We start from the raw sequence: 24,494 nt of genomic DNA, 5'->3' as shown, positions 1-24,494 counted from the left end.
GGTGCCCATCCGAGTCCCCTCCACCATTTGCACTTCATCCTGTGAGACGGTCTGCCCTCTGCAGCAACTATTACAGAGTCTGCAGAGTAAACCCCGGAATTCAACTGGGGGAGAAATAGGTCAGGGAGGCAGAGACCAAATGTTCATTTTGCAGCCACGGTGTGAGCAGATGGATAACAGAATGAGGTGGCTCTCTTTGTGGGCCTTGGTTTTTTGTGAACTCTTTCAGGATCTGCTGAGATTGAGGCCCCTTCAAGATCCCCAAGCCTCTTGAGCAGATGAACATGGATGACGTTTCTTCCTAAAGAAAAGGCACCAAACTTAATACCTTTCTGTCTGCTCCATTGTCACATAGAGAATAGATTTGATGAGATAGTCCCCTTCTCACTCTTCTTTATCTAGGAATATGCTAAAGATCATGCAATCTCCTTAGAAAACACTGCTGGACAGCTTGGCTCTCAACTGGTGACAAATTGCTCTGGGTGGTCACCAGTGGCCCCAGCATGGATGAAGGCAGTCACTCAACCAGGTGGCTTCGAGTCTTCCATAACCTGGCCACATGTGCCTTTGCTCTCACAGAGCACAGAGTCAGGAAAGAAAAGCTGTTAAAAAAAAAAAAAAAAAAGAGTGTACCTTTAAGGCAGAGATTGAAGGTGGCAAAGACAGCAGAAAGATCAGCAGTGGCAGCCGGTGTCCAGGCGAGTTAGGAGTTAAGCACAAATGACTGTGGGGGGCTGGTGCTATAGCGGGAACAACTGCCTAATGTCTTTCCACCGGCCTGTTTAGCAAAGCTCCATTATGGACGTAATTGTGTGCTAGCACAGGCAAGCACACGGAGGGAGCACGCTCAGTGAAGGTATGATTGTATTGCCTGCTGCCACGCCAATTACTGGATATTAATGGCAGGACGGCATGCATATGCCGGAGCTGGGCAGCAGAAGGTTAATCGACGAGCAGCACCAGAAGAGCCCATTTATCAGTTTCTATTTATCTCTCCTTGGGAGGTGGCAGGTTTACAGTAAATACCTTCTGTCCTCCTAATTTCCTAATGATGGGGATAATGATGGAGAATGGTGAAGTCATTAGCTGGGACAGGCTCTGTGCATCACTCTGTCAACCACGTCTCCCCAAGACCCCAAATGAGAAGTGATGGGCCCCAGCTGTTCACCAGAATCCGCGCCCCTCCTCCCATCCCTTCCTCTCTAAACGGCAGGCTTGGGAAATGGTTCTCCAGATGACGAAGATGGAGGCCGGGGTGGGAGGAGGAGGAAGAGGCGAGCTGGGTGCTTCAGACTGGAGGGCGGCTCTTCTTGCACAGAACCTGCCGGAATGCTTCCCCAGTGAAGCCAGCGCTCCTGTGACGTGCACTAGAATCGGAGACTGAACCAGCAGTTAGGGGGAGTGTGCCAGGAGGAGCGGGACAAACCCATTTCACCAAATGTTCTTCTTTGCAAAGGCTCACATATAGAATTCATCTCCCTACCTCACCTCTCAAAGAATGTGAGAGACTAGAGGAGAAACCTTTTTGCAGAGGTGAAAGTTTTTGCTTTAAAATCCTGAAGGTGGAAGTAAACAGCTCAGACTGGCTTGGCTGTGCTGGCTTACTTATTCCTAATAGTGATCAGGAGAGATCTAACTATTCTTTTAACTGTTTATAAATAGAATGTTTCAATTTTTATTTATTTCCAAAAAATAACTATTGCAGTAACCCAATTTTGCCTCAGTAGTCCACAGAGCCCTTAAAAACTACTTCCTTATTTTATTTTTTTATTTGGGAAGCCCATTGGGTATTTCTAGAGTTTGCTCTCTTATTAAGGACACCTGTTATCTTACCCGTGCGTGTTAGGGTTATTTGCTGGGAAATAATGGAGAGTTAACCCAACAATAGAAAATGGGACAGTATATCCTCAGGCCATGTGGGAATCTCATAGCCAGTCCTCAGGAATAGACTGAGGAACTCGGCATCAATATTCGTAACCCCCTCTTTTTCTTCTATGTCTTGCTGTTTTCTATCCATTTATTTTTTCTGTCTACAAACCTGCTTTCTATTGTCCTCAGAGTGCAAGATGGGACAGAGAGCTGCTTACAGTGCTCCGTTTTATTATTTCAGGTCCAGAGCCTGAAGACGGACCAAGGCGACTGAGCTGTACCCAGGGTGACACTCAGCCCAGGTTTTCCTCCTGTAGCCCAGGCGTGGGACTCCGCCGTAGGATCACATGTACTGGAGGACAGAGGGATGAGGTGTCATGAGAGAAAGTGACACTGCTCCAGGAAGACAACTGACTCAGGGACGGTACCCGGAGGCGCCTGGTGGTAAGAAGAGGGAGTCCTATCAAGGTTGACCTCTGGGGAAATTTACTTCAACACCACGTAATGGTGATACAGGCTCTTAATATCAGACCTGCACCACATCTCTGTGGTTTTGTTTTGTTTTGTTTTTATAAACACAGGGTCTTGCTGTGTTGCCCAGGCTGGTCTCAAACTCCTGGCCTCAGGTGATCTGCTTTTCTCAGTTTCTCAGAGGGCTGGGATTATAGGCGTGAGCCACCACAGCCAGCCCAAATCTGATCTTTCACTTGTTAGTTATGCGAGCACTTTTCACTTCTCTGTGGTATCAGCTCTGTGAGGGGTGCTAGCATCTCCCTGCACATACTCAGTGGGACACTGTGAGAATTAAATGAGGTGATGTCTCTGGACTGCTCCCTCAGTGCGTCCCATTGTCAAGGTCTCCTTTCCATGTGTGAGCTACTCTGGTTGCCGGTGTGAGTTTTTCCAGTTTGACAAGTTTCTGTTCTCCTGGGGTGAACCAGTCACTTACGGCAAACACTTGATACCCTGAATTTTCAGAAGTGTCCATGGATATATTTCTCAGCTTATGCGGGGTCACTCCCAGCAAGAGGTGGAGTTAATTCCCTTTCTCTTGAATTTGAGCGGGCTTTGTGACTGCCTTGAGGAACAAGGTACAGCAAGAGGGACAGCAAGGGATGCTAGATTGTCACCTACGATCAGACTTTCACCTGGGGCCAGATTCACAGACGTAGGGTCTATGCAGCCACACAGGGCCCTGCCCTCAGAAGGGCCCTGCCCTTGGTTTAACAGACTGCTGGTGTAGTCTTAGAAGAAGGGCCCTGTACTTGGTTTAACAGACTGCTGGTGTAGTCTTGGAATTCTTACTAAGTTTTGAATGAGGGGCCCTTGCTTTTCATTCCACTGGGCGTCACAAATTATGACACCAGTCTTGTTTCTGCTGGGTTGTCACTTGGGATACACACCTGGGTGTCCCTGAAGACACCAGTCATCGTGGAGATGACATGAGAAGTCACGTGGAGATGACAGTAGGATAGAGAAGGGTCCTCCTTTTTGAGGAGGCACATTTACAGGGACATCGGAAGGATGGAAAAGAGCTAATTGCCCGAATGCCGGGGAGAAGGTGTTTCTGGCAGAGGCTGTCGTGTTGAACAGGCCCTGTGGTCAGAAGGGACTTTGCATTCTGGCTCAGGGCCAGGGACCGTGTTAGAGGAATCTTTCTGTAACTGGTGGGAAGTTTGACCAGCAAGGCCTAGAGGAACATGAAGAAAACTTAAGGAAATAGGTTTATCTATGTTTTTAAGGAATTAAGGCCCAGAACTTTTGTTTCTTCTTCACTGCCAGGCACTGCTTTCTTTCCCTCTTCTCCTCCCTTTCAATATTTTTACTTCTGTGATCTGTAAGACTTTTAGTAGAAGTTCCCCCTTTTTTGCAAACTCTTTTTTTTTTTTTTAAAGTTAGTAATCTGGCTGGGTGCGGGACTCACACCTGTAATCCTGGCATTCTGGGAGGCCGAGGTGGGTGGCTTGCCAGAGCTCAGGAGTTCCAGGCCAGCCTGAGCAGAGCAAGACCCCGTCTCTACTAAAACTAGAAAAACTAGTCTGGCGTTGTGGTGGGCATCTGTAGGCCCAGCTACTGGGTAGGCTGAGGCAAGAGGATGACTTGAGCCCAGGAGTCTGAGGTTCGTGTGAGCTAATGAGACTCTGGCTCAAAAAAGAGACCAACAAACAAAAAAATTAGTAATCCTGTATACTAGAGATAAAAATCAAAACTTTGTTTTGGGTAAATACAGGAAAAACATCAATGACTAATTCAGATGAACAGTATTGCATTCACTGACATCCAAGCCGTAAATCCTTCTTTAGATTTGGTTCATACCTTCAGTTACTACATGTCTGTTACATTCCCACTCTGTGGCCTGCCTCATTCTTGGCACTGGAAACACTCTCAGTGCCCTGGAGATGTTAACAGTCTAGAATGTGAATACTGCTGTTGTTTGAACGTGTTACCTGAGGTTCATGTTTGGAAACAGTGCTCAGTGCCACAGTGTGGAGAGGTGGGCCTTTAAGAAGCGATGAGGTCATGGGGGCTCTACTTCCGTGCACAGATTAACGCTGTTACTTCAGGAGCGGTAGCTGCCGAGGAGCGGCTCCCCATAAGCATGAGCCTGGTCCCGTCTCTCCCTGTCACACGCGCCCTCTTGCCCTCCACTTTCTGCCACGCCTCGGGATGACGGAGCACAAGGCCCTGCCAGATGGGAGACCCTCGAGCTCAGACTTCCCAGCCTCCTAAACTGTAAGAAATAGAAACCTTTTCTTAATAAGTTAGCCTATTTCAGGTGTTCTGTTACTGCAGGACCAAACAGACTTAGCCAAATACCGATCGTAGACAAGGGCCGGTGAGGCAGTCATTAGACGGTCATCGGGTAGTGAGGGCTGTGAGGGGGTCCAGGTACTGAAGCATCTAGGTGGATTTAGGACGGAATCAAGGATTATTTTCACCATTACTGAATAAGGTAACACGGACCTTATAATTTCAGAGAAAATGTTCCTATGGCTTATTTACTTCGTGGTTTACCTGTGATCAGTGTTTAATCTTAGATTGCGTCTTCCGGGCTCTGGGATATGTGTTTGGGCAGATGATTACAAACACAAATCTACCATAAAATACTATTAGTCAACATGAATTGCAAACAATGTAAGAATTGTTACAATGCCATTGTAACACAAATGACATTGGGTGGTCTGCTGTTTGTGGATTCTGTATGGGAAGGTGCCTGGCACAGGGTCTAGTAGGAAAGCATTAATGGTTAGTTTCTTTATTTCTACTTTTTTTTTTCTTTTACAGGTATGGAAGGTTGATTGGGTTCAGAAACTTAGGGTACTGAGAATAATATGAGCACTAGAAAAGATAGAAAGTGGTAAAATTGACAAAAAAAGGTACAAAGTCAGGACTTGGCTGTTTTCCTCTGACTTTAAATTCCTCCATTCTGAGTCATAATCTGTGGCTTTATAATTTATCCATTGTGAAAATAATGTTTTCAAAGACTTCATGAGTACTCTCTAGAATAGGAAATAAAATAAATTAGTGGGAAATGCTCCCTCTAATAAAAATTTCCCTTTCAATATCTATTTTCTGACATTGGAATAATTTCCTTGAATTCCTCTTGAAATTATCTTTTTTAAAAAATAAATAAGATATCTAATTGTGTTACAAAACTGCATGTTAACCTTTTCCAGGGAAAAACAGTTTTATCTTAGAATACATTTAGCACTTTAATTATGTGCTTTAAACACTTCCCTACAGATGCCAAGCAGTTATTTATTTACTGGATTTTTTTTTCTTAGTCTCTGGTTCTTCACACAGATGAGCTTTAGTTAAATATGTGATGAAAACCAAAAACACCTAAAGCTTGTTTCCAGAATGTTTCCTTGATAGCTTCTCCTTCATCTAGGCAAGGGGTCTCAAATGTGAAGAAAGGGAACCTGAGGTTATTCAAATTACCTGGGGCAGCTTTTCAAGATATCCCTTCCCCAGACTGAGAAGCACCGGATTTAGACGAGAAACTCCTGGCTCATCTAGCTTCCCCTAAAGGCCTTTATTTAAGGTCAGGACAGAAGGCTGGAGATGTTCCTACGTGACTGTTTCTCAGACACCTAAGCCGTGGGGAAGGATCTGAGCTCTGACTCACATGGCTGCCGGGGCCCCAAACTCAGGTTACTACTTTCAGCATCATAATCTCAGAAAAGTGATGAAGGGGCCACAGTGAAGGGCCACCCAATCCTCCTTTGGAATTGGAGGACTGCTTCCCCAGAAGTACGCCCAGCAGGCAGCTCTCAGCTCTCATCCATCTTCAGGGAAGGCTCAGGGAACGTAGCATACTAGAGCAGGTCTTAGTATCGTAAGTAAGTCTGAAAAACCATCAGAAGACTATGTCCCATGGGAGGGAGGGACACCAGCATCGCTGTAGCACAGGACAGAGGGTAGCAGAGGCCCACTGATGGCACTGGGCACCTGGGCCAACAACAGTGGCCAGGTGTGGTACGTCATGATCAGAAGCCACATGGACATAATTACAGCACTGCCAGGATGGGAAGGAAGAGGAACCAGGGGATTCCCAGCACCCCCTACTTTGCCTCATGCATAACAGTGCTCGCTACTGACTTAGAAGTTCTAAGTACAATTTATTAAACATCTTCAGATGCTTTTCTGGGGTATACTTTTGAACAGCTTTTGAAAGTTGGGGGTTGAAAGTTCATTATTTGCATCCTTGTGGAGAAGTCTTATGATAACTGTCCCTCCCCCCAGATGCTACACTTGGAACATCAGTTAATGTCACTGATGTTTGGTTCAGACCAAACACACCTTCTAAAAACACCTTCAAAGTACCGGTAAATCCAGGCCTACGAGCAAATGTAAGGACAGGCATCAACTTCATTACCAGGTGCTATTTGTTCAGTTCTTATTGCTAGGCTGTACCCAATGAATTATTGGGGAGGGGTATTTAAAGATATATGCAAAACAAACAAACAAACAAACCACCTTCCTTCGCTCTTCCTTACTGAGACGGAAACACACAGCAGAAGGAGCCAGGCAGTTTCATGATAATCATCCAGAGACACAGTAGCAGCCACAGAGCCCTGGTCGGTTCAGGGAAGGCGTTAGAAGCAGTCTTGCTCAACCTTATTTTGCAGCTAAGAATGCTGAGGCACAGAGAGCTTAAATAACTCGCGCTCGGTAGGTTTTCAACCAGGACTGCTATGTCCTCACTCCCTGCTGGTTCTTCCTTGCAGACCACACCTCCTGCTCGCTCGGTCCCACTGCGTAGTGCAAAAAACACTGATATGCAAACTGTAGCCCAGATCGGATACACTTTTGTGGAGGAAAAGAAAAGGAAATTTGGAAGATAGTGCTTTTCCCCAATAAAACCCGGAACAATGTACTGTAATTTCAGTTGACGTGATTATACGAGTCTGGGGTTAGATGAAAAGTCAGGCTGAAGTGTTGTGGGGGATACGGGACGAGAAGTGCGAGGGTACAGGCAACACTGACCCAAGTAGCCTTCGAACTGGACTCTACAGGGGCTAATAAGAGGCCCACGTGCTCCTCCTCCGCGGTACCACACTTTACCACTTCTCTGGAGATGGACACACACTGACGCCATAGGGCGCTCAGCTACCTGAGACCCTGGTCTGTCTTGTTTACTGTTTCATCTCTCATACATGGGACAGTGCCTGGCACATCGTAGACGTTTAATAAATATTTATCTAATGAATTATTGTGCAGATGATTAAGAACCCAGATAAACACAGATAAAGTTTCTAGGAACTTGGAAAGAAAGAAATCTCTGTAGATTGTAAGCATTTGAGGATACTTCGCTGAAAATGAGAGTTTGAGATGGTAAAGAAGGGGCCCACTGATGATGCAGAAAGATGTTCCCCTGGGGGAGAACAAGGGCGTGGACAAAACCAAGGAGGTTGGGCCTTGGGAAGGTGTGTCCCATATTCCAGGGACCAGGAGAAGACGAGTGTAGCTTCATTTCTTTTTACTTGGATTAATATATGTTATTTACGAGGCTGAGTGTGAGTTTTTAAGGCCTTGATCCCTAGGCTGGCCCTGGAGCTAGAAAGCGCCCCTGAAGTTTATGGGCACGGTAATGACAGAGATGTCTTGAGCTGCACTGAAGCGGCTCTCCCAGGGCCAGCCCTGCGAGGTGACAAGAGGCGAGGAGCCTGCGACGTTCAGGAGGGAAGACTGGCACTGGCTGGCCTGTCTGGTCCCTCTCAGGCCCTCAGCTCTGCCCACTTCTTGTCATCTGTGGTTGTGTTTGGCATGTGGTCGGATGCCAGAGTATGGAGGTAAAGGGCAAATTCTAGATTAGATAAAATATTATTTTGTAAAGAATCACCAAGAGTTTGAAGAAGAGCTAAAATACTTTTTTAAAAATAAAAAATTGGGGCAATTTTCTGAGGATTAGACATTCTGAATCTATATGCGGACATCTGCTCACCTGTTCCTTAAACGTAGCTCACTCCTGTCTCCTCTAAGGTATTTGTAACCAGGGCAAAGTGAGAGAGGGCAGGAAAATAGTTTCTTAATATTATTCACCCCCTCCCCTGGGCCCACATCTTTGATAGCCCCTGTGAAGTAGTTTATTTTGTGGATCACTGAAGACAATATGATTTCAGGTGGAGAATATGAAGGTTGTTCCCTGCTGTGGTTTCTCTCCCTTAGAGTCTACTGGCCATTAATATAAGGAAACCAGAGTCACAGTGCAAATGCTTATGTGTAATAACTCCAGACTCCTTTAGGAGCAAAATTGTCACCACTGAGTTGTAACTGGATGTGTCAGCTTATTCAGCAATTGCCTCCTCAGAGCTTGGAAATAGCAGGTGTGACATAAATCTCGATGTACATTAAGATGGTATAAAACGTGTGAATTCTAAATAAGGGGAAGTTACATTAGCCCCCATGCAAACAATGTGTGTGATAACTTAACAGAAAGGCAGAGGGTATCCAGAAACGCAGACAAAGGGCTGAAAGAGACCTTTCACCCAATGCAAACAATGCGCAAAACGATGTGTTGCCTCATTTCCTTCTTCTGAGCATGTGAGGAACATTTAGACAAATGTAGCCATTTCATTTCTATTAAATTAAGATAGATTCTTCTTGAAAGAAAGTGGAAATAATTTGTTCTTGAAGCACAGAAGTCCTGGAAAGTAACCCTCTGTCTGAGAGATCACCTGCCGCCCCTGTAGAGTCTGCTGGGAGAGTTGCTGCTCATAACTGGATACAAAGTCAAAATTCTTGTCTAGGGTCAGTTCTGAAGAAAGGTGTGCACTAAATATCCACACTGAAGGAATACCCGATACTCACTGGGCATGGTCATCTGGTCATCAAAAACTTCCATGCCCCTCTGCGTTGTGCTCCAAGCTGGTGTATCTCACCTGATAGCGAGTAAGAACTGGAAATGGTTGAGTGTGTGCACCACGAAAATTAAGAGACATTTTCAAGTTATGCCCATTTTTTTCTCTAGGTAATGACACTTGAAATTGATCAACTAACCTCAGTGGTAGGGAGTTGTGAGGATAAGAGGCAGGGCTCCGTCCTCCTTTGTTTGGAAAACTTCTTTCTTCAAGCAGCATTATACCTGAAGCTAGCAGTGTGTTTTCTCTGTAATTTGCGCTGTACAACGAGAATGATGTTTTCATTACTCCCCGTATATCAGGCTGTTCCTTTCTTTGCCCCCATTAACAATAAAAACTCATGCAGTTTTCAACCACGATCATTTTTCTCCTGATAAACCATCTGTGACACGGAGACCTTGAAGCTGGGAGTTCTGGCCACAATGCTCAATAGACTGTGTACACAGCTTTTTTAGAGGTAACTGCTGTAAAAAACCCAACTCCACCGTTATTTCTCTCTTACAATTTTTCTCTTCCTCTTTTTATACATCCAATGTAATGTGGGTTCACATGCATTCAGAAAAAGGCATTTTGCTTGACGATAGACACTACATTTAGGCTCTTAAATGGGTACTGCACTGTTCTTTCCTTTGATTCTAGCTGCTCCTGTTGCTACATTATTTAACCAGAAGGAAAACGTTCTCACCACACTGCTACTTTGTCATGAATTCTGTCTTTCCTTAAGGGACTCAGGAGCTGTCTGGCTTTTAGGTTGACTAGATCCTGATGAACTCATTTTGACCCAAACGAAATGAAAAGAAATCAAATGAAAAATGAAATCTCGTCCCCACCGTGTATTGTCACAAATACTGAAAACATGTGGCTCTCCAGAGACTGCTGGGCCCTGTAGGGCTGCAGTGATGTTGTTATGTGGTGCGTAACGTGAAGATGGCATCTGGTTTAGAACCAGATTTAATTCAGGCTGTGAGGGACCAGCTCTGTGTGTGTGCAGGTAGCAGTCAGAGTTCTCTAGAAGAACAGCACCAGCAGGATCCATATATGTATACACATTTATTTTAAGGAATCAACTCACGCAGTTGTGCGGGCCCAGGGAGGCCAGCAGGCTGGAGACCCGGGTAGAGTTGCAGGGCGAGTCCACCTGTGGTCTCTGGCAGGGTAATCCCTTATGGGCAGGGTCAGGCTTTGTTCTATTCAGGCCTTCAGCTGATTGGATAAGGCCCACCACAGGAGGGAGGATTTAAATGTTAATCTCACCAAAGCAGGTACTCATGGAACCATCCAGAATAGCATTTGGCTGGGTACTGCGGCCAGCCACGTTGACACATAAGGTTGATCATCGCAGTGCATGTATACCCCTTAATGTTACATAAACAACATCCGTGCTTACCTGTCCCTTGGGAGATTTGCAAAAGCTCAAAGTCATTTGGGCAGGCAATGCTTTCACTGTCTATAACATCCAAGGACAAGAGGTGACATTTTTAATTTTAGTTATGGACTGATACTGTGCGTGCAGTCGGGATGGCCTCCACTCTTGTCTCCAGGGTGTCCTATGTGGTGGTCTGTTCTCTGCTCATGCTTGGCAGGTGGGGGTGAGGGTCATGTATCAATGGGTATCTGTAAGCCCCACCAAATAGTCACTTAAATGGTGATTTGAATCTCTATCTTCAAGTAAGAAATTAGGTTATTGCTTGTATGATAGAATTTATTTTAATTTTTTTGAATTATAAAATAGGAATACTGTATGTATTTATATAGTGTGTATATATACATATTATATATAATACATAAATATGTGTGTATATATACATATTATATATAATACATAAATATGTGTGTATATATACATGTTTTTTTTACTAAGGCAGTGAATAACTATAGTTAGAAGAAAATTTCTCTGCAGCACATAATGCTTTGAGGGTAAATTGGTTGAATTTTATCTTTCCTTGGGGATTATGTGAACCAGTGATAGAGCTGGGTCCAGAAGATGGTATTTTATTTGTTAACTCCTGGGCTTCCTCTTTTGTTCTCGTATTTCTTAATTTACCTGCAAGGACTTCTCCCTTTTTGGCTTTACCCCAAAAGACCAATACGCAAACATGGAAAGGTGGATCAAGCTGAAGAAGGAGACGTGTGTTTGGGGGGGGGGAGGACGATGTCTTCCCATGTGTAAGTAGGAGATGAAAGATCAGTGCTCTACCTTTTTTTTTGGCCAGGTCTGGGTTTGAACCCGCCACCTCTGGTATATGGGGCCAGCGCCCTACTCCTTTGAGCCACAGGCACCACCCCAATGCTCTACCATTTTTAAAGACTTGGTAGCCATCAGTCCATTTGAGGGAACTGTCAACATTAACAGTATAAGAACCAAGTCAGAAAGATTGTTTTTATTAAGTGGGCTTGTGCTAATCCTAATACTCTTGTATCCCATGCGACTTTCCTATTTTAGGTAATAAGAAGAGGTCAGATTATAGTGTAGAAAGCTGATTATAGTGTAGGATGTATCTTGGCAGTAAATTGTCCCCTTGAAGTAGACTATCTCTTCTAGGCACGTTGGCTTCCTGGGAAAGGTAATTTCTCTCAAGTGAGATAAGAAGAGAAGTTTATTATAACTTGCCTTATTCTATGTGGGAGCAAGATTCATAATCAGAATTATTATTAACAGAATATAAAAGAACTATGTAACAGAATTATTACAACAGAATTCATAATTCTGTTTATGCTAGTAAACAGATAAAAACAGAGAGGGAAAGTCGAATATCCAGTGGGGGATTTTACAACTTTTGGAGACATTTCTCTTCTAGTTTGATTGTTCTTACAGTTGAGAGATCTTATCAGCATCTGAGTTAACATGTGGAGTAAAAGTGAGCAAAACTAGAGACCAGGGAAATAAGATCTATATCTTTTCAACAGTAGTATTTGGAAATATGTCCACTTAACTTTCACAGCAAGTTTTAAACTTCCTTTGCCAGATGCCAGGGACCAGAAATTCGACTGGAGTCAAAGCTTGTTTTATTCTCAGTTTTGTCCCTATTTATTGATAAAGGCACGTCTTAGAATCACAGGTGTTTTTCTTTTGCAAAATAGGTAATATGAACCCAACATACGAATTAAGGACCTGGCAACTAAGACTTATTAATTGTGCAGTCTGGGAAAACATATTACAATACAGATGTTAAATTTAGAATATTTAATTTCACAGACTATAAGTATTACTAAGTCAGTGACTAGATATTTTCAAATGTTCATTTTGCTAATTTGATAACAAGTCCTAGAGAATAGTTCAGATGATGACCTAAGAAGTTTATTAGGAAAGGTAATTGTGGGTCCCAGAGGGCTTCTATTCCCCAGCAGCTGTGTGCTGATGGCTTTGTGACTGTGCTAACTCTGGGCACATCATTTCATGCACAGCACTGCAGTCCCTGTTCTCATGGAACTGCCTGCCTGGTGGGGAAGGTGCACAGACACAGACACACACAGTGCCATGGAGTGCACAGCACACAGACACAGACACACACAGTGCCATGGAGTGCACAGCACACAGACACAGACACACACAGTGCCATGGAGTGCACAGCACACAGACACAGACACACACAGTGCCGTCAAACAAGACCAATACCTCCAGTGGTGGTTGTGGGGATGGTACTCTGCTAGATAGGAAGGTCAGGAAAGTCTCTGTGATCTGACTTTTATCCTGGGATGTGAAGGATCAGCAGACTGTCTTACAAAGAATGAAAGAAAGCATTCCAGGAAGGAAGAAGGCTTGCGTGCAAGTTCTAAGGCAGGAAAACACTTGGCAAGTTTTTGAAATTGAAGGGAGGCCAAAGGGAATAGAGCCTGGAGAGCAAGAGGTATTGGGCTGGAGGGAGAGAGGGGGACGGGCTTGGACTTGGGGGGTCCAGACTGGCAGGACTGTGGCGGCCATCAGGGTCTTATTCTAAATGAGAGTGGAAGCTGCCGAAAGGATTTCCACAAGGATATGTGTATGATCGTTCAGACAAAGTTGAAAACTCACGGTATTTATTTTATGGTTTTATTTTATAGGATTTTTATACTCTTTGACACATACTATTCTTTTTTTTGGGGGGGGGACTTGAGTCATTTTCTTCAGGGAACTCTTCCCCTCTTGGATGAGAGGGGAAATTCTGCAATTTGACATTGGGAAAGTTGCTTAACCCTTCTTCATGCCAGAACTCTGAATTTATTTTATTTTATTTTATTTTATTTTATTTTATTTTATTTTTTTGAGACAGAGTGTCATTATGTCACCCTGGGTAGAGTGCTGTGGCAGCATAGCTCATAGCAACCTCAAACTCTCGGGCTTAAGCAATTCTCTTGCCTCAGCCTCCCAAGTAGCTGGGACTATAGGCACCTGTCACAATGCCTGGCTATTTTTTTTGTTACAGTTGTCATTGTTGTTTAGCTGGGCAAGGCTGGGTTTGAACCTGCCAGCCTGGGTGGATGTGGCCAGCACCCTGCCCACTGAGCTTATGGGTACCGCCTGTAGACCTCTGAATTTTAAAAATAAGGTATATGGTAGAGCAATTTTTAAGCCAGTGATCCAACAACATGCACTTTGAACTGTATTTATTTGGTTGTATTTTGGATTAAATTCTTTCTAAAGCTCCAGAAAAGGATGTTATTCCTCAAAGGCACTTCAGAGGTAGACAGTGGTTTTCAAAATATCATTAAAAACCATTTCATTGAAGTTACTGTTTCCTCTTCCCTGCTTGACTGCAAAATCAGATCCTTCAGAGACTTCTGAGTAAGGCTGGGGAATCAGAGATTACAGAGAACTTCATGTTGAATTAATGCTTCCAAAGGAAACAGAAGGAAAGGATTCTTTGGTTTGGTACCAAGTAGAAACTCAGAACTAATGTAATCTCAAGTACATGTTATTTCCTCATGAAAGTTGTAAATGAAATGTTATAAATGAAAGTATGGAGTTTATTACGTTAGGTGAAGAAATAAGAATACAATATTCTATCCTTTAAAAATGTTATAAAGGCTGCAATAGTGTTATTACATCCCTTTATTAGTAACACTAATTACAGTGTTACTAAAAGGATATACAAAACGTGACAGGGAAATATTTAGGGAGCACATGTGTTTTCTCAATAGGAGAAAAATAGGTCGTGAGTTCACAGTGTAGAGTTACAGTTGATGGCCCTGCCTCTCCATTTTGCAAGTGACCTTGAGAAAGCCTCCTAGCCCGTGTCCACTCCCCCGGCCCTCAGTTCTCTCGCGGGTGGAAGTGGGGGTGAGGAGCTCACTGTTGCTCACACCCCTGGCTCTCTGTCCATCTGTGCATTTGCCCCGAGGGGTGAAGGGAGTGGCTCGGCCCAGGCCCGGCTGTTGAGTGGCAGGGGGGCTCTGAGCTGGTACCTAAGCTTTGGGATAGAAAGTTTAATCCAGTTCTGAGAGATTTTCCTTCACTCCTTAAAAAGTTCAAGGAAGAAATTATACATGCGGTGTTCATGATTGACTACGGAGAACAGAAAGGAGACTCAGAGACCATAAGGTGGTTTCCATTACGGGGGAATTTTACTCCAGGGGCACATTAGAGCTAAGTTTCTTGGTTAACAGTCTTGTAGTTTATTAGTCTCTGACCTTGTGCTGTAGCTTTGCAGCTTGGCAACCTGCTCCTGCTTCTGTGTCCTCTTGTTTTGCCTTCTTATTGCAAGAAGAAGAAGGATAAAACACTGACAGTGATCCTGATTTCACACTAAAATGGGAGATTGAAGTTGGTGGGTGAGGGATTTGGCCACTTCCCTCTGTGGTTACCAACAGATTCATTTTTAAAAAATGTAGTCCTCTTAAGGCTCATCTCCTGATACACTCATAATTTTACCACCTACTCCAGATAAAGCGTCTAAATAGGAATACTTAGATATCTGTCGTGGGTGAAGTCATTTCATGTGTTTTCTGAATTAGTCTTTCCACGAGCTAAGAAATATCCCAATTTTAGAGACCAAACCAAGGATTGCAGAAATTAAGTGACTTATCCAGGGTCGCGAGTGATAACTGTCAGGGGCAGAGATTGTCCTACGGGTGAATGAAATGAGCCGTTGCACAGGGACTGGTTTTTACTTGCTTCACTAGCCGGCTAAACTCATCATTTTTGCAGTATTAAATACAGTGATAACGAGGGCATAGCACAATCAGAATAGTAGCATCAATGTTTATTTTTAAGGTATTAAAGAATCTCCATTGTGTATTCATGGGAACAATTAAGCTCCCGGTCAGGCCAAAGGGTGAGAATGTTTAAATGAGTCTCTTTCTACCATCCATTATCAACTTGGAAAATCAATACTAATGGGGGAAGCACAGGAGCAATAACGGGGTTCCTCACACACGATCAGAGAGTGAGACACGTCTACCATGTTAACGGAGCTTTCAATTTGCGGTGACATTTACTGAAAATGTTCTGCAATATTTGGCAAAGTTAAAAGAGAGATTGTTCCCCAATTAACCAGAGGATCAAAGAGTGAAGATTAGGGAGGGAAGTGTTATCTTTTTTATTTTTTATTTTTTTAAGAAGCAAAATGTTTGGAAAGGTCAGGCTTTGAGTGAGCGAACCTCCAGCACTTTCAGCATTCAGGTTGACTAATGAGCACTTCACTCATTATTCTAATGGAGGCATTTATGCCAGGAAGGAATAATCAAATGATTCTCAACTGGGGCCGACAGCAACTCTGTGTAGATGTAGATGCAAAATAATTTCTCTATTATCAACTTTACCTGAAAAAGTTCTAGAGTCAAATATAAACCATGATTCTATACTATGATAATTTTATGCAAAACTTGGGATTCATTAATTAATCATTTAACAAATATTTATTGAGAATCCACCACATGCCAAGCCCTGTTGTCAGCTGAGCAAACGGGCGTAGAAAGCCCCTGACCTCATGGGAACGTTGTCCTAGGATGTCTTTACAGGAATTGTCTAGATAAACAGTTAAGAAAGTATTTTTCTGCATCCAATTCTTGTTCCTGGGGTTGAAGCATCTTTCCCTCTAAACACGGAACGTGGAGCCTATGAAAACAACTGCCTAGACCCTAACATCTTCAGCAACATGTGAGTCCTGTCTGTGTGAAGAAAACTAAGAGCTGCACGATTCCCAGTCCCCAGATGGCCGCAGGGCACACACTATAACCTCTGTCTCGTCCCTACTTGCTCCTTGCACATCTTGTCACTTTGGAGAGAAAGTTCCTGCTTGGGCATTTGCATATAATTTCAGGGATCTAAGAATGTAAGAAACCAGTCTGTTGTTGAAGGAAGCAAGTGCTGTCTATTCAATTGGTAAAGAATGTTTGGTTGGGGCAGTGCCTGTGGCTTAGTGGATAGGGCACCGGCCCCACATACCAAGGGTTGCAGGTTCAAACCCAGCCCCGGCCAAACTGCAACAAAAAATACCCAAGAGTTTTGGCGGGCTCCTGTAGTCCTAGCTACTCGGGAGGCTGAGGCAAGAGAATCACCTTAAGCCCAAGAGTTGGACGTTGCTGTCACCTGTGACACCACGGCACTCTACCTAGGGTGATGAAGTGAGACTTTGTTTCTACAAAAAGAAAAAAAAAATGTTTGGTTGGACATAGTGGGGACTAAAAAGATACAGTAGTAGTTACTGCCATTTTCAGTGACTTCTGTAGAACATTAATGCCTCACACTTGGCTGATAAGGCTTTCATGGGCAAATAAATTTGGAACCTCAAAATAGAAGCTTCCTGCTGAAAGATTAATTTTATACATTAACATATTACAAAGTCCTGAAATTCAGAGACCCCTTTAACCCAGTGTTTCTCAAATTTAATTGATGAGGGGAATATTTTTTTCCATGTATCAGCAATTAACATTTTGCAAAAAATTCTTCTCTAATAAAAGGTAAACTTTTGATCCTTGCAGAAAGGTATCTCAAGATTTTATCCTATGTTCTAATATTTTGAGGAAGTGCATAGTTGTAATTCCTGAGCACGTCCACCTCCAGCTTTTCTAATTGGCTTTCATGCTGACCTGTTCTATTTCTGCTCTTGTGAGTACACGTGGGCTCAGCCTCCCCTGACTCCAAGCAATGAGTTTTCTTCTTCTTGAGTAAAATACAATCCACTGTGTCCTCCTGGGTTCCATCCTGTATGCCATGTATCTGTTCCTCCCACATCCCAAGGTTGCTTTAAATTTCTCGTTGTGGTAATGTAGTATTCGTGGTTTCTAGTTTTCATCAAAAGATTAGTTTAAACAAGGATTCATTTGTATACCATGCTGAGTTTTGCCTTTCACATTTTACAGTCTGCCCTACCTTGATGATAACATTACTTGTAAGGATCCCAAATACTAGCCTTCACATTCTCAGCGCCATCTACCTTTATATTCAGAGTCACGTAAAACAGACATGATTTCTGCCTTTCATTTAAAGACCCGAAGCTTCTTTAACTATCAAAACATATTCAAAGTCTACCCCTCCTGGCCCACTAATGCCTACTGAACACTTTCCAAATAGGAAATGAAATATTACAACTTGTTTTGGAAAAGCCCCTACCGTATTAAGATAAATGCTAATTTTAAGTTAATTCTGTAGTGATGTCTTCAAGTAGTAAGTAGAGATTTAAGAAATAGTCCTTCTCTAATGGCAAAGAAGTTTTAGAAATGTGCTAAACAGCCACAGTAGCGCTGCTTGGGATACTCGTGTAAGTAGCCTAGAGAAAACAAATGAAATCACTAAAAATAATTCTAAAATAAAAATCACATGTAAAACAGGAAATATCAGATAACAAGGCAGTTTTTTTTTCTTAAAAATATTGAAATTGCAGGTGAACCACTTGGTTAGTAATGGAGAACTTCTCTGATTTGGTTTGTTCTCCTCACTCCTTCATGGTACGAAACCCCTGAGAACCTGGGCCTTGGTGGCTGCATGTGGGATAGATACTGTTTTCTGGCCTTGATTGCTGCATGTGGGATAGATACTGTTTTCTGGCCTTGATTGCTGCATGTGGGATAGATACTGTTTTCTGTAGGGTCTTAATTTATGCATTGCTTGAAGTCTACTCAGGCTTCTTGAGTCTGGGGGAGCAGAGTGGAATTTTGGAGGAAGAGCAGCTGTTTCCTAGCAATTGTTGTATACAGTTTTATGCGAAGAATCCCCCTCCCCTGAATTTTGGTAGCGAAAATTTTCTTTTGTAGAAACAAGTACATGTATTTCTAGAGAGAAATAGAAGCTGGTATACAAGTTTGCTTCCTGTATAGAACATAGACACTTAGATTTACCCAAAACTAGCAAGCTAATTGTGTTAGGTCAAAGGGAATGATTTTCATTTCTATTTTGTAGTCCAAAACAAGTATTTTATTAACTGCATCTTTTCTTTCTTTCTTCTTTTCTTTTTCTTTTGGATTTTGGAATGAGTGTTTACTGCACAGAAAATGCTACAGAAAATATTTCTTTTTGGTTTTTGTAATTGAATTTCACGTGCTTGATTTTGTTTTTTATTGGAAGATTGGCAACATATTCTATCTGATATGACTGTCAGAGATTTTCCCTTCATTGTAGGTTCTCTCTTTTTACTTTAATAGACAGGATTATGTACATTTCACGCTTTATACATTGGCCACCATGTTGCCAAACCAAAGTTCTATTTCATTTCCTCACTAAAGAACCCACCTAATGTTCTAACTAAGTCCCCAATCTGCCCTAGGACATACCATGTCAAGGCAGCTGGCTTGCTCTGCGGTTCCCCTTTCTTCTCATGGTCTCCATGCAGGAGTCACTCTTGGGTTTTGAAACTTAATGGCTGGTGAAGACATGATGGGAACATTGTATATTGTTAGAACGCAACAGTGGCAAACTGGGACTTTCAGAGGCAGTGGTTGGAAGGGTGCTGAGATGCTCCACAGTTGAGTTTGGAATTGGGAATTTCCTAAATGATCCTCAAACTCTTGGGGGGAAGTTGCTATTTTAATGGATAAATAATTCCACTCATTTAAAAAACAGACATGTTATTTCCTTAAAAAGCTGTTTCTCCATTTTTCCTCCCCAATTAAAAGTCTCCCGATTTGTAGATGTGGCTTTAATTTGAAGCAATATGGTATTCTTTTTCCCTTCCCCCATCATCCTAACTAAACAAACTCTGTAAGAATTAGCTTTGAGTTATTCCATCTGTGGACTTTTAATTTTGTCATAAAAACACAGAAGCCTGGCAGGGAACTCTTTCCAACTGGCTACATGTATCATCTTGTCTGAAAGCTGGTTAAGTAAGTATGGCATTTAGAATGAAAGGAAAAAAAAAAAAAACCTTCATTTATGGAACTAGTTCACACCAAGTGTTTGCCCACTTCTCTGACCATCTGTTTATGTTGACAACCACGGCCCCACATTGTGCCAAAGTGCCCTTGGCTATTAAAACAGTGTGTTTTGTGTGAGTGGTGTGTGTGTTTCTGGGGTGCCGTCTTCTTGAGAAGTGTCTTGTTAAAGGTCAGGTATGATCTATGGAAGATATTTCAGGTCAGTTACTGTTCAGGAAGCATTGCAATGAAAATGCTGTCAGCCCACTCAGTTTTAGAAGTGTCCTCCCCCTGCTGAGATATTGAAATTTCTTTCAAAAGACTATGAATATGTTATCTAACTCCTGTACCTGTTGAGTTTGGCTACATTGGTAGTTATTCTATACATGACAGGTGAGTTGAAATAGGAATCAAAACCTCTTTGAGTACTGATATACTTTGGAATGACTCAGAAATTCTAAGCTGTTAGCAAAGTTCCTTCTGCCAACAGGACTATCAGGGTTGACATTTAATCCATTAGATCAGCGGTTCTCAACCTGTGAGTCGCGACGCACAGGAACTGTATTAAAGGGCTGTGGCATTGGGAAGGTTGAGAACCACAGCTAGATGAGAGGAGACACCTTCTTTTATATTTAACAGTGTTTGGGGGAGAGAGACCTTGGAGACGAGAACTGTGGACACAGGGATTATCAGTCTGGGTCATATTAATCGTTAAGCTTTGAACAACTATTTAGTGCAGATTTTAAACAACTACTTATTAAAAGCCAATCAAGTAAACTACACTATTTCAAGCGCTGAGCCAGAGAAATAAAGAAGCATGTTCTCAGCTGGACCAAAACTATCAATGTTATTCTAATGGGGAGGAGGAGACACAAATGATAAGAAAAATGAAATCACTGAGAGATGGATTTCTTCAAATGGAGATAAACTTTTTTTGTGGGGGGGGCAGAGTCTTAAGCTGTCACCCTGGGTAGAGTGCTGTGGTGTCACAGCTCACAGAAGCCTCAAACTCTTGGGCTTAAGTGATTCTCTTGTCTCAGCCTCCCAAATAACTGGGACTACAGGCGCCCACCACAATGCCCGGCTATTTTTTTGTTGTGGTTGTCATTGTTATTTAGCTGGCCCGGGCCAGGTTTGAACCTGCTAGCCTCAGTGTCTGTGGCCGGTGCCAGAACCAGTGTGCTATGGGCAACGCCTGAGATAAACTTTTGATAGGACTTCCAAGAGAGGAGTGTGGGTAGGCTGCTGAGTACCAGTGACAAGCTGGCTTCAATTCAGTGAGGGCTTCACTCCTTCTTTCCTCAAAAGCCATGGATTATCCAGAAGCACATGGTGCACCTGTGATGCTCCCGCTTCCCCTGTGTGCTGACACAGAGGGAACCCCTGGGGAGCGTCCTGCCTGTGGGGGTGGAGCTCAGGCTTAGAAGCAAATTAAATGTGTGGTTTGGGGAACGACTGTAATAAACTGTCATGGAACTCTTTCAGGTAAGGTGGAGTATACATCCTTTGTCTGGCTCTAATCTATAATTATTATTTTTATTATTACATTTTAATCCTCCTTTGAGATCGACTTTTTCCCCTTTTTCCTTTTCTTTCTTTCTTTCTTTTTTTTATAACCATTTGGTTTGTCAGCTTTTCAAATAGATTTGCTTTTTCTCAAATAATTGTCCATGTTTTATCATTAGTTGCCTTCCACCTCTTTCCCAGAGCCCGGTCAGGGCTGAATAACGGCTATCATTTCTGACAGCTGTAAAGTGAGGGTAACGAACGTCCCGGGGAGGACGGAACGTGCCAGGTTCATCCATCCGGCTGAATTTGCATTGTGAGTGCAAAAAGCTGTGTGGTGTGGCCTGCTGCAGCCCAGGGCTGCAGCCGTTTATTTAATACCTCAGTTCTTGGGCATCACAGGGAAACTGCAGCACCCATCATTCAAGCCGAATAAGAAGTCTGAAAATGCTCCTTGGAGTAAAGTAATATCTTAGTTCTTCTCTCGTATTTGAGGAAGGCTGTTTAAATCCTGAGCACGGCAGTCCTGAGGTGTAAAACATCAGCAGTTCCTAAGGTTTGGAAACTCCATGTCTCCAGCTGTGGCATGCAATTTTTCTTTTTGTTTATTAGGGAGGAGTTTTAAGATGGGGTTTATTTTTCTAACCTCTAGTTAAAGTGCAGATCATTTGCGTATTTTAGCAAATTGAACTGAATTTGAATAGTTAATACTTAGAAATACTTGTAAGAAAACGCATTAATAAAAGCTTTCCGGTTTTAAAGGTAGATTGATTACATCTTCAACTGTAATGAATCCTCTCTCTTTTCTTTGAGTCTATGTTTTCTTCTCTTGTTCATCTGAAATTGGACGAGCTATTCAGCTTCATTTTGAATACTACAAAGCTGTCAGGTAACCAGTAAGCTTCAAGTAAAACAATGAAAATGAATGTTCTTGAAGAGGGATTAAAAGCATGAGAAAAGCAATATAACTATTGCTTTCATATGACTGTTAATGGTGAAAACAGATCCTCTTTTGAGATGTAAATGTGTTAAAAAACGTGAACTTCTAGTTTCCTATGATTCATCTCTTGCCATATTTCATATTACATAGTAGATTCTTAAAAAATAGGTAAGAAGCAATGACTGGCCAGGCTCCCTGGTAATGCTTAGACAGTGTTTTTCAAACTTTGTAATCTCACGGCACACTTGAACCTATAGTTAAACTTCTGTGGCACTTAAATTATGTTGATCAAAAAACAATTAAAAAATATACTTACTGTGCTTTGAATTTCTTTTGAAAATAGTTTAATTAGTGATCTTTAAAAATTGAGGCACACCTAAGATACTTTCCTGGCACACCTGTTGACCATCACTACCTTAGTACTTTGGGCAAGTGAGGCAGCAGGATCACTTGAGGCCAGGAGTTTGAGGCCAAACTCTGCAAGAATTAGGCCTCATCTTTATGAAAAATGGAAAAATTAGCTGGGTGTGGTGGGTACCTATTGTCTCAGCTACATAGGAGGCTGAGGTGGGAGGATCACTTGAGTCCGAGAGCTTCAGGTTGCTGTGAGCTATGATGACCCCAGTGCATTCTAGCCCTGGTGACAGTGTAAGACTGTTTCAAAAAAAGAAAGAAAAGAAGCCAATGAATAAATGATTTGTTATAAAAAGAAAAAAAAATTGGGTGGCAACTGTGGCTCAGTGGATAGGGCACTGGCGCCATATACCAAGGGTGGTGAGTTCGAACCAGGCCTTAGATAAACTGCAACAAAAAATAGCTGGGCATTGGGGCGGACGCCTGTAGTCCCAGCTACTCGGGAGGCTGAGGCAAGAGAATCACTTACGCTCAGGAGTTGGAGGTTGCTGTGAACTGTGTGACGCCACAGCACTCTACTGTGGGTGATAAAGTGAGACTCTGTCTCTACCAAAAAAAAAAAAAAGAAGAAAAAGAAAAGAAAAAAAAATGGTTTGTTATCAAACTAAACTAGGGGAAAGTTTGGATTTGTAAAGGAACTTCAGGGAGCAAACATGATTTCATCATCAAGGCAGTCAAGTGCTTCAGTTTGTTTTTCTTTTGAAAACAAGATATTTTCTACAAAAGAAGGAATTTTAGAAAATTATAGGACACATCAACATCAGAAAAGCCCAATGCCAGCTACAATTTGGGGAAGTAAAAACTGACCAGAAGTGCTCTCTTTCTATCATGAATTACAACTATGTAACGAATTGTTATTTGCAAAATGAATAGCTCTATATCTCCTTCCTTCAAAGCCGTTACATTTACACTTTCCTTCTCTGGGGACAGGTCCTGGAGACAAGTCTGTGTCGTCTTCACGTCTGCGGTTTGTGCCATGGTCGTTTAGTAACTGGTAGGCGGAAGCTTGTCTGCACATGGCCGTTCACAGCACCGAGGTTGAAAACTGCCTAACACTGGTCGGGGACATTCCTTTATCTTGCAGGTTAAGCAGAGGAGATAGACTTGCAAAGGAACCGTAGTGAAAATGGGGTGAGAACTGGTCTCCCGTCTGCTTGAAGAAATTTAGGAGACGTTTCAGAGGAAAGAAAAAGCTGTCGTAAGCTTGAAAAGTTAAGTCCATTGTGAAGAAGGAGAGGAGCTGAGAGCTTGTACAAACAGGTGTTAGTGCACGAGGACCTGGCTTATTTGGGAAAATTCCAAATGGTTTAACTTGGAAGTGGCAAGGACAGGCGGGCAGAGAAGGGTCTTTCGTATTGATTTGGATGTGCTTGTTAGCTTGTAGGAAGCACGCAGGATTTTAAGCAGCATAAGATTACACGTTTTGGAAAGGTTGTTCAGGTAGTTGTAAAAACAATGGATGAAAAGTGTCAAGACCAGAAGTAGGAGGAGCGATTGTGTCTGCCCTGTGAAAAGGGTAATGGAGTGACAAAGGGGAAATGATTCTGAGACTCCAGAGAGAGAAGAAAGGGTGTGACATCATAACTAGGTGAATCCTAAGGGTGTAAGACAGGAAGAGGGTGAGATTAAGATTTAGTAGCAGTTTCTGCCTGGGGACGCTGAGTGGAGAGGAAACCAGCTTCAGTGATGCTGACGTCAACATTGTCTACAGTGAGCTGAGTCTGTGAGTCTGAATTTCAGAAGAGTCCTCGGCCCACAGGCGGCAGTGGGAGCAGAGGGTGGGCCTGATGGTGAAGTGAGGGAAGGGCAAAGAGGGGGACATCAGGTCAGCCCTGCCCGGGATTGCCAGCAAGGAGGAGAGGATGTGAGAAGCTTGTGCGGGAGGCAGAGACGTTCCCAGGAGGCAAGCGGAGAACTGGGATAGGTGGTCTGGACCCCAGAAATAGAGAGGTTTGAGAGGAAAAGCAGAAATCACATAAGCTGAGGTTTCCAAAGGAGCTAATAGACTACTGCTCTGAGGCAAATGTCGGGAGGTTGGTGGGCAGCAGGGCTAGGGGTTAGTAAAAGGGACGGCCAGCTGGCCACATCCTGAGGAAAAAAGACACAGTAGAAAGTATTCTTCCTGATGGGAAGGA

Source organism: Otolemur garnettii, unplaced genomic scaffold, assembly GCF_000181295.1.
Source record: "Otolemur garnettii isolate 467f Iridium unplaced genomic scaffold, OtoGar3 scaffold00039, whole genome shotgun sequence".
Classification (NCBI taxonomy): Eukaryota; Metazoa; Chordata; class Mammalia; order Primates; family Galagidae; genus Otolemur; species Otolemur garnettii.
Note: the sequence above shows the minus strand (reverse complement) of the source record.